The sequence below is a fragment of the Oreochromis niloticus genome, linkage group LG19 (assembly GCF_001858045.2).
Source record: "Oreochromis niloticus isolate F11D_XX linkage group LG19, O_niloticus_UMD_NMBU, whole genome shotgun sequence".
In the NCBI taxonomy this organism is placed as follows: domain Eukaryota; kingdom Metazoa; phylum Chordata; class Actinopteri; order Cichliformes; family Cichlidae; genus Oreochromis; species Oreochromis niloticus.
This window is the reverse complement of record NC_031983.2, coordinates 15,184,031-15,200,740: the sequence shown is the minus strand read 5'-3', so window position 1 is coordinate 15,200,740 and position 16,710 is coordinate 15,184,031.

The window sequence follows — 16,710 nt, the reverse complement described above, 5'->3', positions numbered from 1 at the left end:
CCAATGCTTACCCAAAAGGATATAACAAGAAAATGTCAGCAGCGTAGGACGTGATGGTTCTTTGTCATCTTATCTTGTGACCTTTCGCAAGTTGCAAATGACTTTGTCCTCCTAATTGCAATGGCTGAAAGAAGCCACACATGTATATTAGTTCTTATTTTTCATTTTCTTTGCAAGCGCTCCCAGAAAAAATCTGGTGCTTGAACGGCGACAGACGGTCGGAATAATAACTGTGTGCTATACTGTAACTGTCCATGATGCTCTGGCGTTTGAAATCTCTTTTTGTTCTTCAACATATGGTTGATAAACTCTTTAAACTCACCCAAGTCAGAGGAAAAAAGGCAGGACTCTGACAGGCACACACACAGAGTGGGAGTCCAGCTTTCATAAAGGATAATAACTACTCTTTTAGCTACTCCGTTTTCTGTGACATAGCGCCAAAGGCTAGATAAAATACCACGCGTTTCCCACTAACCCGATTTTCATGACGCCGAACGTACATCTATGAACGCCATGCAGACAAACAGACAGATAGACAGAGAGAGCAGTAGACAGACGGGACATGTATCTGGAGGGGAGAGTGGTATTCTGTGAGGATTGATAGACTCCATATTGTGAGCTAATGATCTCCCTAGGGCGCTGGGGAGAAACGATGAAACCAGTCTGCATGACACTGTCACACTCCCTATGTCACGCTGCCACCTTCATCTCTCAGTCTTTTCTCTCCCTCACTTGCTCTCACTCTGTCTTCCTCTCAACCTCTCTTTTTTCCCCCCTTCCTTGGGGAAATGCATCGATTCACCTTTGTTTGTACTGTCACCCACACATATTCAGCTGTCACGGCGAGGAGCGGAGTTCACTGAACTGATGGAGCTGATTTAGAATAAGAGTCATAAGCTGTCCCCATTTCCCAAAAATGAAACTCCATGACATCTATTCTCATTTAGTTCAATCTGGACAAAAAAAACCGACAGAAATGTCTGTAGGAGGTGTTTAAAAGATGGTTGAGAATAGGTGGGAGATAGCATCATACTCCAGGCTTTGCAGACATAATAGGGAAAAGATCTTTTTAAATCAATTGTCAGCGCTCTTACAATCACGGGCACAATGAGCGCATTCACCAGTTGTGTTGATGGAAAAGCACAATCATTTCCTGCAATCTGATTCACGCTGCCTTGCCAAGCTGTCACCGCTCCAATAAAAAACAAAGGAGGAGGCAAACACACAAAAGTATAGAGGTTTGGAGCTAACTGGAGGTGGAATGTTACCTGTTACCTCTGACACGTTATATCCACCGGTATTTTTGCTGAATTGTTGCTATTGGAAAAACCAAAGAGTGTGTTTGCATGTGCACTAGACAGATTATGAAAGAACAAACCCTTGGGCACAGACCCAGACGCACAGGAGCAAGACACTAGGTGTGACAATGACATTTTGCATCTCTTTTAAACTGTATTTTTGCCTTTGTATAGTCATTTTTCGTGTCTTTGAATTGTTGCTGTTTTGTATCTCTTTGTAGTTCATGTTGGGCTGTTACACTGCGATTGTTACACTGACCTCACGTTTCAAACGGAGGCTGCGGCACACTCGCTCCATACCCCTTGGTTTCCATAGGCTTCTCCAGTAATCTATCTGTAGCTGTGCCTGTGCTTGTAGTGAAGACAAACAGGCTGAAAAGAAAATGATTTTTCCTGGCACCACCGCATCAGCTGTCTGCCTCTTAACGCGGGCCTTGTGCTTCTGCCCTCATCCGGCTCTGAAAACAAATAATCTCCTTTCGTTGCTGACACCTTGGCATCTTCAGTTCATTTCTACTTTTCCTGTCAGAAAAAAAAAGCCCAGAATTACAGTTTTCTCAGCTTCACCTCTCGTTACCTCGCCTCTCTTCTTGATCAAATGTACACAGCCAGGGCTTTGTTTTGATTACTTTGCAGCCTTCATATTGTCGACTTGCTTTATACAGATAAGGACGCTTAAGAGAGAATGACAGAGTAGGTGAGCCACAGCCGGTGACGTCTGAGTAGATGTCGGCTGTATTATGTCTCGGTTCTGTTTGAAACGGCTAAGACTGTCTGAATTCTCTGCTATTTCAGCCATAGTCTGTGCACTCGAGTGTGGACATGACTGACAAAGAAAGTGCAGCATTTGAAGAGATTTATGTACCTGGCCTACTGTTTGAGAGTGCACAAACGCCCTCTGTACATCTGAGTCAGCATGCCATTTTCTGATAATGGTTTGCTTTCCTGCGTCATTCTCTTAGCTTCTCTGACATTAAAAAAAAAGTGAGTAAAAAGTGTCATTATGCATGCCATTACAAATCTCAGAGGAAAAATAACATTGATTGAAGGCCCAGGGGACTGTGAATCACTTACTGAACAAAATCCATCTCAGCGGCTTCATCTTGTCACATGCAGGTGCCAGCATGTTGTCCTGTTTGTGCCACAAAAATAATGGCATTTCTGAGTGTCTGGAAAACATATTTTGTTTCACTTGAACGTTAAATTATTCTACACTGCAAATTGAAGTAAAGTCCTCCGAGTTAAACCTTTAGTATTTCTGCAACAGACATTAGTTTTTAGCCAATAAAGTTTACTGACCAGACAATAAGATTTTAATATATTTTTACCGTCCAATCACACAATAATCATAGGATAGCCTATTTGACAGTGTTATTGATCAATAACGGCTCTGTCATTAATTTGTCATGCTTTCCAGACTTCCCAGATTGCACTTTAGTTTCTCATAAAACCACAACCATTATATTTCTTACCTACTCATGTATTTATCTGCCAAAATGTGTAGCCTCAACCAGTAAACCGCCGTGGCAAAATAAAATGCTTTTATAGCAACTCTTCTCAGCAAGCTTTAATCACTATAATTTCCTGGGCTCTTATGACTGCTTGCTTGGATTGTACCAGTTGGGGAAACTGATCAATATGGAGGATATAACCTATACAGGGCATTTACTCAGTAATAATGGCTCTTTAATTTGCCAGCTTTGTCATACACCGTGTCAGACAAACTGCAACTTTCTCCAGCGATGGATGACACAAATTATTCTTCTTAGAAAAACACCAGTGGACAAATGTAAATGTGAAGAGGGGGCCCCATTGAGAAGATGATTGCTTCCACAGACAGATAATAAAAACAATGAAAGGCCAACATCTTGCCCAGTTAGTATGGGCTGTTGGATACAGACATATTGATTCACTGTGTCTCATTTTGGACGCTTTTTTTTTTCTGCATACACTTCCATGTACACTATACACTTAATAGCACAGTGGGTGTATTTCACATGTGTGATGTCTAAGTTGTGAAGTTGTCTAAGATGACATATCCAACATTTGACCTTGACTGACACACTTGCTGCAGCATTTAACAAACATTTACAACTTATCAAGCATTTAACAACCTCTTAAAACCCATATTTTACTCACAATTGAAGGTAGAAAACATCAGATGTTTAAAATAAGAAAATGCATTTGTCTCTTTAGAACCTGTGTATACCTTTTAGCACTGATAGTGCTCTTTCAGATGCCCAAGTATGTAATTCCATTCACACTGGCTGTAGCTCAGGAGGTAGAGCAGGTCAGCTGCTGATCGGAAGGTTGGTGGTTTGATCCCTGGCTCCCCCAGTTTGCATGCCAAATATCCTTGGGCAAGATACTAACCCCGACTTGCTCTCTGATGCATCCATCGGAGTATGAATGCGTATGAATGATAGATAGAAAAGCAGCTTGTGTGAATGGGTGTGTATGGGGTGAATGCGGCGTGTTGTATAGAGCGCTTTGAGTACTCCAGGATAGTAGAAAAGCGCTATATAAGAACCAGTCCATTTTACACTGATGAAGTTATGGATCATGTTCACATAGGGCTTCTTCTTTGGATAATAGAGCTTTAACCTGCATTTGCAATTTCTGGAAGTGTTCCACAATTTGTAGATGCCATCTTTGCAGAATGATGAAATTTGCCCGTCTTTACTCGGCCTTCGTGAGATGCTCTTTATACCCGATCATGTTGCTGGCCTGTTGCTAATCAACCTGATTACGTGCAATTTTCCTACAGTCGATTCTTTTTTGTACCTCTTACTTTTTGTTTTTTAAAGTTTTTATATTTTGATTTTACAGTGTCCCAGATTTTTTTCTGAATTTGGTTTGTAATTTGTCTATATTGAAGACAATAATTAATATACATAAACACAGTGTGTTAAACTAGCTAGCTAGCTAATAATCCTGCTAGCACTGGAATCATCATTGCAGATGACAGTGTAACCGCCTCCTACTAGCAGAAAAGGGATTGGTGATCATTCCCCGTCTGAATCACTGCCTGGATGGAGATCAGCCTTTCACCCTCAACTTTTAGACTATTATGAAAACACCATCCGGGTAGCTAGTAGTGTAACACTTGTAAATACACACACTTGTGCACTTAAAATAGCAGGTAAATATGCATGATTTGAGTCACAGTAATTATGTTCTTGAGCACATGAACCATACCAATTGCTTAGTTGGGGGGGAAACTGTTTGTACATGATGGCATCGCTTGGAAAAACAAAAGTGACAATTGGGAGTAAAAGTCTCTGTGGTGTTTGCTATACTGCAAATGGGACTGTAAATATGCATCACTGATGAACATCTGTTATTGTCCCTACAGAGACAGAAATGGGATACACAATTTGTTTTGGACTGTACATATTGTAGATATTACAGGTGGGAGGAGATTATTAATTAGGCAGCGCAGCGGTTTGTAATAATTTCAAATGATGAACCTTTTCAAACAAAGCTATTTATTTGTCTCATAAACTAATTTTATATTTTTCTATTTGACAATATTTTAAAGTAAAAGGCAAAAAAGTTTCCAAAAGTCGGGGTGGCCATATTCTCTAGAATTAAATTGATCTTCAGCAAAGTGGATTTTTAGTACATTACCATCTTTCTTCTTTTCCACACACACACACACACACACACACACACACACGTATACACACTTATTCTCACTGCTAAAACAATTACAGGTAGTTTCCCTCTGTGTTAAGAGAGCGACTGAGGTGTTCTTGTTCTATAATTACAACTCTCATCATGCACATCCCACTGCAATGCCCCAAACCACCATATCTGCCTCAGCCACTTTGTTCAATGGATGTCAGATCTCACTGTGTGGTCTATGTTGAGAGACCATTATATTTAAAGCACTGTAGGAAGTTCTGAAACAGCAGGGCCACTCAGTTCCTTTGTTCTAATTTCCTCTCTTCCTCTGCTTTTGACACTAGCTTTCTTGGCACTGTCTTTTTTTTGTGCAGTGACACCTGCTCCTTTCCTCCTCTCTTTATTTTCTTTTTTTTTCCCCTAACCTAGTCTCTTTATGCTTCTCTTTTTATACCCCGGCCAATCTGTATGCCTCGTGTGCTTTCACACCCCATTTTCCAATGCTGGCTCTAGGTATTCTCACTGTGGAGAAATCTGTCTGTTTCATTTGGGTGTGGAAAGAGTATGCTAATATTGCCTGCTAATGCCCATTGGGTGGGATAATGGCAGCCATCACTCACTGATGCAGCACAAAAACTGACAATTTGCTCTCCTTACGCTGACAAACAGCATATACTTCCCACCGTTCTGTCACTCTGTCTTTTGTTTTTTTATTCCCTTTGTTCACACTGAATCTGTCTTCCCCCTCGACTGTCTCTCCAAGTCTCCTTACTATTCTGTTTTCATCCACCGTTCAGTCTTTCAAGTTGGTATCGTACAACAAGACATAGGCCATGACCCTTGAAGGATGCTATTGCAAAAATGGAAACTGCACTTGGATCTAAAAGCTTTACAACTGATCGTTTTACTCATGCATAAATTATTCAGGCAAGTCCTGAAAAGAGGGACACACTAAGAGTCATGGCTACAATTACAAGTCAATCATCCTACAGGGAATTATTTTTGCTGTGATGGAATTATTGGCAGGATAAATGGCAGATATATGACCAATATGCATGCCCTTAAATCCTACCACAAATCAAAAAGGAAATATAGTATTTCTTCTCTCTGTATACATTTCTTAAGAAGCAACTTTACACAACAATGCAGGATGTTTAAGTATCGACCTGCCAGTGTATATAATTTCATTCGACAGTGAAACGCTGTTCTTTTAAAGTTCAAAATCAAAGTCACAGTCATTGTATCTTTTTGGGTTATTTCCTTTATAAATGCTTGCAATTCCCATAAACTGAAAAGTGATGACAAGCTGCAAATGCAACGTGGGAACATAATCGCTTTTTAAAGTTAATAGGTGAAGCAATTTCTTATTTAAATGCTATACTTTGCGTATTATATTTTGACCACTCACCACCTATCCTAAATTTATTGTCTTAATTCTGTAACTCTCCTATATACAAACCTGAAAAATGATTTGCAGTCAAAACATTTTGCAACTTCATTAAGCTCATGTGTTCATATATTTTTCATTTAACCAGGACAAAACATGAAATTTCGTATCAAACTGACGCAACTCGTGTACAAGATCATGACAGTTGATGAGAAGTGGGTCTTTGCACCACCTTTAGCCAAGAGGCCGCACATCAGGTCACAAGAGTGAACAGAACCATGCCCTGAAAGTTTTCTGCACACCAACAAAATTCACCATCCCCTCTACATTCCCTCTATTTGGAATTCTGCAACTTTTTCCTCTTCCTCTAAATTAAAGTTAAAGGATCAGTGGTTTCTTAGAGTGAAGGAGATCCTCAAGCATGTAATCAAAAAAGGATTTTGTATTGAAAAACAGTAGGAGGACTGTTATTATTATATCAGACCCCCCGGCGACCTCTAGTCGCTAGGGGAAAAATTTTATTCCCTAACCTATTGGCCAATATTGGAGGTTGCTGGTTGTTGCCAGGTAAAATTGGCCATAGAGAACATACTGCACCCCAACCCTCCTTGTAATTGCCACAGCTGCCCATAGTTTGTATGGAAGATGCCAAATTGTCTACAAACACTTGCCATTCTACTCTCCAGGCTGCAGTTGAACTTGAAAAGTGCGATTCAACCAGAAATGGAGAATGTTCACTTTCAGATTAAAAATTACAGCCAACAAATTTCAAGAGGTGCAACTTTCACTTTGATATCTCTTTTTCTGGTTTGCAGTGCACTTTTCACAATTTCAGTGCTGCTTGGGGAGCAGCTTGGAAGTTTTGCAGACAAAATCTTCCGTACAGGCAACCACAGCAACGTCTGGCTGGAGGTTTGCTGGCTGATTTTTGTAGTTACTTTGACAAGTGACCAAAGTACTTGCAAGGAGCTGCACTGTACACCTCTTTTTGACCAGTTTCACACTGCTGCAATTGTTAGCAACTTCCAGCAAACACTTGCTAATTGGTCGTGGAACATACTTTTCCCTAGCAACTGGTGATTGCCAGATGGTTGCCAGCAGGTCTCTAGGTCTGTGTAACTTTATGGATAGTGCAACTTAACATTCTGATCACATTTAGCATCTGACTAGTGGTGGTATATTATGTTGCATGCATGGTTGATCCCTGTGCTGTGCAGATTACAGATTATTGCTAATTAAATTAAAGCCACGTATGGTAACAGCACATGTAGGACTATTGGTTCACACCAGAAAACAGCTTTTAACCCCCTGCCTATAGTTCGTATAAAAAGGCAGTTAATGAAGAACTGATGTACACATATGAAATAAAGGATAAAATAGCACTGACAACAAACATCAGCCACTTTTTACGAGGGGGGCCTCGAATAGGAGGCAGTGGTGATAATAGGCGAGAGCTTGCAATATGTTTCTTTCAATTAGAACTGTGAAGGTATCTGGCATGTCTGTTCATTGCACACAAGGATAAACTGCAGAGGCTGATTTGCGTAATTACTTTGACAAGGGTTGGAGCCCAGAGGTTGGCCCAGAGAAAACATCACATTGTCCAGTCTGTTTATCCAACTGCACTGACTGATATGATAATGTAGTGAGTTGTTTTAAGTTTCACCATGGGCAAAATCTGAACTCTAATCTGATTACAGTAAAACAATATCACCTCTAAGAAGAAGGTGTTTGTTTGTCTGTTAAAACGTTGGAGCTGATTTGGATTAGGATTCAGGAATTTTGCACATACACACACAAAATCACAAAGTAATCATGATCCAAGTTCTGGATCGGGATTCTGGATCCAAGGATTCGAGTTTTGAAGGAAACTTTCAGCCTTTCATTGTTTTGCAGTAGCTCAGTAATAGCCTTGCTACTGAGGCATACTGTCTAAGCACCACTTTGCATCTTAAACACCGTGATTGCTGTAAACTGACATATCAACGATGCCTGCAGTATGAAGCTCCAAGTAGAATAATAGATGCTTTTTGCCTATATAAAGTCTGAACAGTAAATAACACATGAGTCTGGGGAAGGAGCTAAGCATAAGAGAATTCAGGTGCTACCATCTGTTTGTATTGTTAAGTGTCATAGTCCATTTTAATGCATGAGGTTTCTAAGCTTTAAAATACAGCTATTGTGGAAATTGATACAAAGATTGCACATAAATGTCCAACAAGGTGAAATAAACATAAAGCAGCATTTGCTTGTCTCATGTGAAGCTCAAGGCTGTCACAAAATGTCATTTTCTGCTGTGGCAGCATGCACTTTACAGCAAAGCTTAGCCTTTTCCCATTAACCCGACTGATCTGGGAGCGGATTCGTCTGCCCTTTAAAATCGCTGTCTCCAGGGTAACTAAAGCAGTTACTCTTGCACCTGTTAAGAACTGAAAAGGAAAAGCAGATGATTCACCTGAAGCCAGACTGCAATCACCTCTATTCATAGATTAATAACCTCCTATGGTTCTAGACCGGCAGCATTTCAGTGGGTGTTCTGCATTGTTGACGGGGAATGCTCAAACAGCATTGTACTTGCTAAGCAATCAGCTGAAAATGATTGCTAATTTTGACAGGGAATTTGATATTTTGCTGTTTTCAAATTTGTGTTTGGTTATATCTTTGTTGTAACAATGCAAAAAATCTTATACCATTGGAAAACCTGTTTATTTCCCCTTAAATTATGTCACATTTATAAGATCTCTGGGTTGATCAGCAGAATTGAGTATGTGGGTTGCAAGCATAAAAAACATGCCAAATCTTCTCTGCCAAACAGCTTATTATCACTCTTGTTTTCAGGTTCTGGTACCCCAGGTGCTGACAACTAGGTGCCTGACTGGCAACTGATTATCAACACCAGTGAGAAATGGACCCTGCTACAGCGGTCAGTTGAAATTTGCTGCCATGTTTGACTGATCTGGATGGGCCCTATGCCATAGAGGTACTTCAAACTGGTGTCCTGCAAAACCACGTAGCAGAATTATTTGAAGTGAGTCCTTGTACCATCATCAACTCAAAGGTCAAGTTCCTTCCAGCAGGGGATGTCAGAGACAGGCTGTGAAGTCCCAAGAAGACGACACAACAAGAAGACGATTTCTTCACCCTGTGATTTCTCAGGAACTGTAGGCAGTCCTCTACAGATTTGTAGTCAAGGTTTGCAAAATATTATTGCAGGTCCAGCAGACCTGTCATGTGTCCTCTACCATCAGGCCTTTTTGAGCTGATGTCAGCAACATGTGCACTGAAAACTGAACATTTGGAGGAATGTTATGATCAAATTCTGCCTACAGTTTGATTGCAGTGTCAAAGTGAGGACATGGAGAAGGATCTGCTGATTGGGTAACAGCTTTTGGTGGGGGCAATGTGATTGTGTGGTGCAGAATCTCCCTGACTGCAAAAACAAGGCTTGTCATCACTGGGGGCAATCTAAATACAGAAAGATATCGAGATGAGATTCTGCAACCAGTGACAATCCCATATGAGTCTGGGACTGAACCTGCCCCCACAGAGCAGAGACTTCCTCCAGAATTTGGGTGTAGAGAGGATAGAATGGGCTCAACCCCACTGAGCGCTTGTGGGATCAACTTGGGCATGCTCCTCATGCCAAAGTGACCAACACAAACACATTGGCTGACTTACAACAGATGGGATGCAATCCCACAGCAGTGTGCGAACAAGCTGATGACCAGGATGTAGAGGGCGTGCAATGCTGTTTGTTTGTTGATGACTGTTTCCGGCCTGCAGCTGCATAGGGCCCCATTTATTGTGGACTATCTCCCAAGTTTAAACTATTAAATAGCAAGTCCATAGAATTTGAGTTTTGCCTAATTAGTATGTTTTTGATATGACTTTTTTCCCCCTTCATTGACTTCAGGAATGTATTGACAGGTGTCCTGCTTCTGTAGTTGAAACAGAAAGCGTACTGACATTTCATTATATAAAACATCAGCTACATGTTTAGTTATCTGTCTCCTTGTAGTCCTTTGAAACATCTTTTATTCTTTTTCTTTTTTTAGGGGTGTGACCACCAGCCCTCTTTGAAGATTTTAGTTAGCTAGTAATATTTTTTTCTGTCTGAGAGAGCAAAACTTACGTCACTGAAACGCAAGAAAACAAAACAGACAAGGACGAACAGAAATCGGCGGGTGGTCTAATTTTTATTTATTTTTTTTTTCAGATAGGACTTTTTTGAGGTTGTTCCTGCAACTTTATATTAATGTTGCACAATACTGTAATTGCAACTGACCAATAACCTTTGATTTCACAGCTCCGTGATTCAGAGAAAAAGAGCATAAAAATACAATATAGTAGTAGAAAAAGTGTGAACAAAATTGGAGACTGGGTGGACAAACACAAAACTTTCACCCAGGAAATTGGGGTCAAAAGTAATAGAAAAGTTGATTTACTATTTTTGGATGTAGTTCACTTGGTGTTTTCACTGATTTTCAGATTTCAGGAGTAATTTTAGACCCTGTTACAATGTTTCACAACTATATGTTGGAAAACCATTTATCCAGAAAGCCCTAAAAAACACAATTTTCCCATGTTTGTTGTTTTTCCCCAAGTCACAATATTAGTCAGTTTCAGCTGATTGTACTAATGGATCTGAATTAACTATGATGTTGTAGAAACACCAACAGGGTGATATCAGGTCACGCAGTTCAATATTCAGTGTATTTGTCATGAGAAGAAGACAGTTGTTGGGCGTTACAGTAATGCCAGTGGGGTTGCTGAGGGTCACTGATCTGCAGCCCCGCAGTCCCAGAGATGGTGGCTGTTGTGTGGCTGGAGCAAGACAACACTACCCAACTCTGCAGGGTCAAGGCACAAGGGACTACGGGGTGCTCTCCCTTCAAATGTGACAAATATGATGTGACATGTCAGTGCATGCTCAAGAACATCGCCCTCTTTCACTCATATTGGTGTATTATTTTTTTTGCTTCTGTTCCTTTCCCTGGTACACAAACACTCCCACACACTGGAACAGACACATACATCCAAAAAAAAAGAAGGAGTTCACTCTGTCTTCCTCACAAAAGCAGACACAGAAACACAAATACACTCAAACAGGGAAATATAGTTACTCACTCTTGCATGAATACACACACACGCACGAAGGTACACACACTCTACTCCCCCTGTGGCTGTCATCAAAAGCAGCCACTCTGCCCTACACTGTGTAAAAGTAACAGCTTGCTTTTATTTTTCCCTTTCCACTGTCTTCTCTTTTCCTGATGTTCACTCCTCCTCTCCACTGCGGTGCCTTCCAGTCATTCCATGTCATCCCACCTCTCCCACACCTCTCCTACCAGCCGACAGTTAAGTGCATTTGCAGACCCTCTCAGATAGGCTGTCATATATATTTCAAAACCATTTCAAAAACCGATTTAGACGGACAGAATGCACATTCACCAAGAGGCTGTGCGGGGCTTATATTCGCACAGTGGCTTTTCGGAGTCGTTTTTCCCTCCTTCAATAAGACATTTTTGAATGTCATGCTCTCATTGTCAATGTAGCGTATAAGTGTACTCATGATTTTGTGACTTTCAACCTGGGCAAATAAAATATTTCACTTTTTTTTTCCTATCAACTTTAAGAAGACGTATTCACTGAACCAAAAGGCAACTTTTTAATTCCTTTAATTAAAAGGATCTCTTTAGTGTCATCGGCGATATTTGCTGCTTACTCTTAGTAACAAATTTCTCTTAACATAAATAATGATGCACAGATTAAACATGTGAAAACAGAAACGCTGGTGGTTGTGAAAGAAAACGCATCAAAGCAAGTGGTGACACTTGGAAAATCACCCCAATTTGTATTTTCTCCTTTGATGCTGGTAGATTAATTGTGCTCATTTCACCTGCATGTTTGCTTGTCCTCACAACCCCCACACCCAGTGCCGTGAATTCTGGGAAGTGTTAATAATATTTAAAGTTAAACGCCATCTGTTCCCAGGGTCTAACCTGAATACCAATACGGCTGCAAATGTTGCAATTAACAGAGCCAAGATGTCAGAAACACCAGACAGGAAGGCTTTAAGCCTCCTGCTCCAGGAAAAGAGAGGCAGATGTGATGTGAGCAGAGATGACTTTCCAGTTCTCGGGGGGGGAGAACACTCCTCTTGTCCCCTTTTCACTACCTCCATCTGCCCTTATTTGATGAGATCCTCAGTATCATCTTTACTTAGGGGAATCTGCTTTTTAAAAAATACAGGCCTTATAAAATGCTTGTCTCTCTCCATTTGAATGTTTTACACAGCGAGCAGAGCCAGATCAGTCAGGTGAATGAGAAGCCTGCTGTTATTTTTTTCAGAAATTAAACCAAATTGCATTTGCTCCGCCATACGCAGTTCGTCGCCACGGGGATGTTCTGTGTGCACATGTGCTGTTGTGAATGACGAAGAGCAGGATCCATATGAATAGTTTGATTAAAACAAAATGTAGACTATCAAACTGTGTACAATATGTTAGACTTACGCTAACGCGGATAAATCTGAAAATGTAATTTATGGGCGGAAAGTTTTATCATCCACAATCCTGTTTTTAGATCATTATCGAACTGTTTGCTGTCAATATTTACATTTCCTCTTCTTCTTTCACAAACAAGATGGTGCATTAAAGTCAGGATCTGCTAAAGCTGATTTGGCCATGTCACATCGCGCTTTCCCTGTGATTATGTTGTTTTTCAGTTGGCAGACTGCATAATGAATGACATATCGTTCTGTTTGCTACCAGCACTTGCACACACATGCAGGCTGAGATTGCGAGAGCCTCAGACCCACAGGAAGAGCAGGTGATTGAACATTTAGCTGACTTACATTATGATCTACAGAAACAGCCGTCTTCTATGTAAGCTTTGACCACTGATTTTTCATTTTTCACCAACAAAAAAGGTCCAAATTTGGGTTTAACATCTTTAAATCTTTAACTTAATGTGGAGCTTAACACACTTATAAGACCATAACGTAAAAAAAAGAAAGAAAACACAAATTCTAGAAATTTTACTCTTAAAAGTATCTTTTTGGTTAAAGAGCTTGCACATAATAATTACAAAAATACTAGAAATTAATTATTATTTTTTGGGTGGTGGTCTAATGTGAAATAACCCCAAATTCGTATGTATAGATGGTAAAAAACAAAAAATCAATGCAATGAAATAAATAATAACAATCAGTGACAGAAACAAGCTTTCACAGACTTCTGAAAGAGATAAAAGAAAATCTTTCAGTAACAAGACGACACAATTTCCGCTTCCCCAACATGTTTTTATGCTACAAATTAGACTTAAACTCAACATATTTTCTAAAAACACAACGCCTGCCTGCATTCGACTACATTCAATTACATCTGATTACATTCCAAAACAAAGCGGAAGAAAAATAGAAAACTGCAATGCATATCAGGCATGATCCTTGATATTTCATCATCTGACAGTTGGTGGCAAGTCTTTTAGTATTGACAAAAAAAAAGCTCACCTTTCCTCACCCACACATTCACACGCCAGCATTAAGCAAGAATTTCAAAAGTGAAAATACATTTGAAATCACTCACCCTGGCCTTCTATTCACATTAATCTGGTGGTTTTGACCCTTAAAGATGAGCTCTCAAAAGCAGATACTGTCAATTTCAAACTTCCATTATCCCTTTTCCTCGCTCTCTTTCACTCCCCGCACTTCACCGAGTCCACAGTGGAGTGGTGGCGAGAAGAAGCTGGCCGTCCCGGTGGGATCATCGGTGTCACTGTTCACACATTCAGGTTCGTGTGACATTGACCTGTGGGCGACAGTGAAGCTCCTTTCTTTGGAGACTTAGGTGTTGCCAAGGCTGCTGAAAGCGCCACCAGCGAGGTCACGCTGTGAGGCATGTGGCATTCGATGCATTTACTTTAATGATTCAGGCAGAAAAAGTCTAACAGTCCCGCTGTGACCCAGTGACCCGGAATCTGTTCAGATTAAAGTCTGTCGATGTTTGACGTTGTCAAAGAGAAATATGCCACTTGTGAATCAAAAATCTGTATTACCCACGAGAAAAATAATCAGGGTGCTTTGATACTATAAAGAATTTATTACCCATATGTTTATAATCTGGGAATGTGTCCGATTATTGCTGGGATGGTCCAGTGGGCATGTTAGATTGTATGCTCGTCGGGGGTGCAAGCCATGACTTCCAATATCAGCTGGCCTCAAAGCTGCTTCTATAATGCATGAAGATCAATACACTGTGGCTTTGTGACTGAGGCCTTGCAACTCTGTGCCCATATCAAGTATTCTCGGCAACTGCCCTGCCGTTTGAAGAGATCTATGCCTTTGGATTTATCAGGGCTCTGGGGATAACAGACTACAGGCTGGATACCCAAACTGCTATTGTTTGGTACAAAAACAAAGCTGGCAATGCTGTGTTTAGGGTATTTCTGACATTTGCAGTTTTACGACAGTATTTGATGACGGCTTTCAGAGAGGCATTTTCAAGAGATCAGAACAAAAGGGGCATTACACCAGTAATCCATCGTTTCTCCAAACTTTGTGCTCTAAAGCTTCCCCATTAAAGAATATGGTTGGTGTTTTTATTGGATTATTTATCTATTTTTTTATAAATAGTTTTTATGTCATGGTCATAATGGAAGCTTGGGCAGTATCAGCACATCACTGGAGGGATATCTGAAGCTACAGTTTCAAGAAAAAGACTAGTAAAAAAGTGTGGTCTGATCTTCATAGTTCACAGTAATAGTCAAACACAACTTGACTACAATGATGACACACAAACTCGCTCGTGTGCTTTTAATGTCTTTACTGAATAAAGTGACCAAACAGTCCCAGTGCCAGCTGAAAAATGTAACACCCATCAGTTGTTTTCTGCAGCTCCTTATTAGAATAAGTGAGGAATTGGGGCTGGTGACTTGGTTTCCTCTTCACAAATAGATTAAGGTCACAGCTGCACCTTGGCCATTCTTTAAACATGAATGCGTTGCTGTTTTACTTTTATTCTTTGGGTCATTATCTTCTTAATTGACCAGGTTCTCCTAAGCTTGAGGTGATGGACTCTGTTTTGTTCAAAAGTTTCCTCATTTGTCCACATGAATGGGGAAAAAAATAGTTTTTTGGAGAGCACTCATTTTATTTGACATGTCCTTCCATTAACATCATTTTTATTCTGTGTTTTTCTTATACTGGGCACATGAACACAGATTTTAGCATCTTTGTGCAAGATTAATAATTTTTTTGCTTTTTTTTTTTTTTTTTTTTTGCCAATGGGGTTTTAACTTCTTCCATGGTCTTTGCAGGACACCAGCTCCTAGGCAGAGTAATAAGATCCTGAAGTTTCCCACTCATTGCTCTTTTGTCTTATTCTGGATTGATGAACAAAAATGGCTTTAAACATGCTTTTTAGGGTCATTTCCATCTTTCTGTTTCTGTATAACACTTTTTCTAAGATCATATAAAAGACTGGTTGTTCACCCCAAACAATCTTTTTTAAAAGCAGACTTCAATAACCATTCTTTGTAAGCCATTAGTCATAGGGAGGGACACTTCGACGACCCACACCCCTAATCTCCTAATTGCAACACATGACTCTAAGCGGACATTGGAAGAGTCATTAGCATAGAGGTTACTTTTTCCAGCCTGCACTGTGTGATTACTCTGTGTGTTCAATAAAAACACGAAAACTACAGCTAATTCAGTGTTATTTGTTTTGTCCGATTGTGTTTGCAATTGCGACTTAGTTCAAGACCCAATCTTACAGGCAATGAAAATGATCAGTATTTTTGTGCATGCAAAACTAAAGAAAAATATTCATCAGCAAGCACAGTGAGTACTGGGAACAGTCAAAGCTGGTCAAATCTGCTTCTCTCACATTCTCCAAAAGCAGTTCACCCCCCCTCCCCCTGGTGTGGTGACAGTTTTGTATTACACTGAAGACACTCCACACTCAGCATAGATTAGTTAAAGATTCCCTGAAGATTTTTATTTTTTATTTTCAAGAAATGAAACCCATTTATGTTCAGCTATTTTCAGTGGAATACATTTTGTTCATCCCCTACCTCTCAAAATGGGTTTAATGCATAAGTACATTTATTGTGAAGCCGTATATCCAGAAGAACACATTACATTATGCAAGTGATTTTTCTAACACATCCACATGTCGTTAAAAGCTCCTCTGGAGTGTGAGAATGGATGTTTATCGAGTCAGTCAGTCGTACTATTTCATTTCATATCTGAACTTTTTCAAGGTCAGGGTCATGGGCTGGAGCCTATTCCAGGATACACTGGGCACCTGGCGAGTAAACACAGTGGCCCTCCATATTGAGAGAAACCAGGTAATGACTTGCCCATTTGGCATCATTTAAACTTCAAACAGAAGC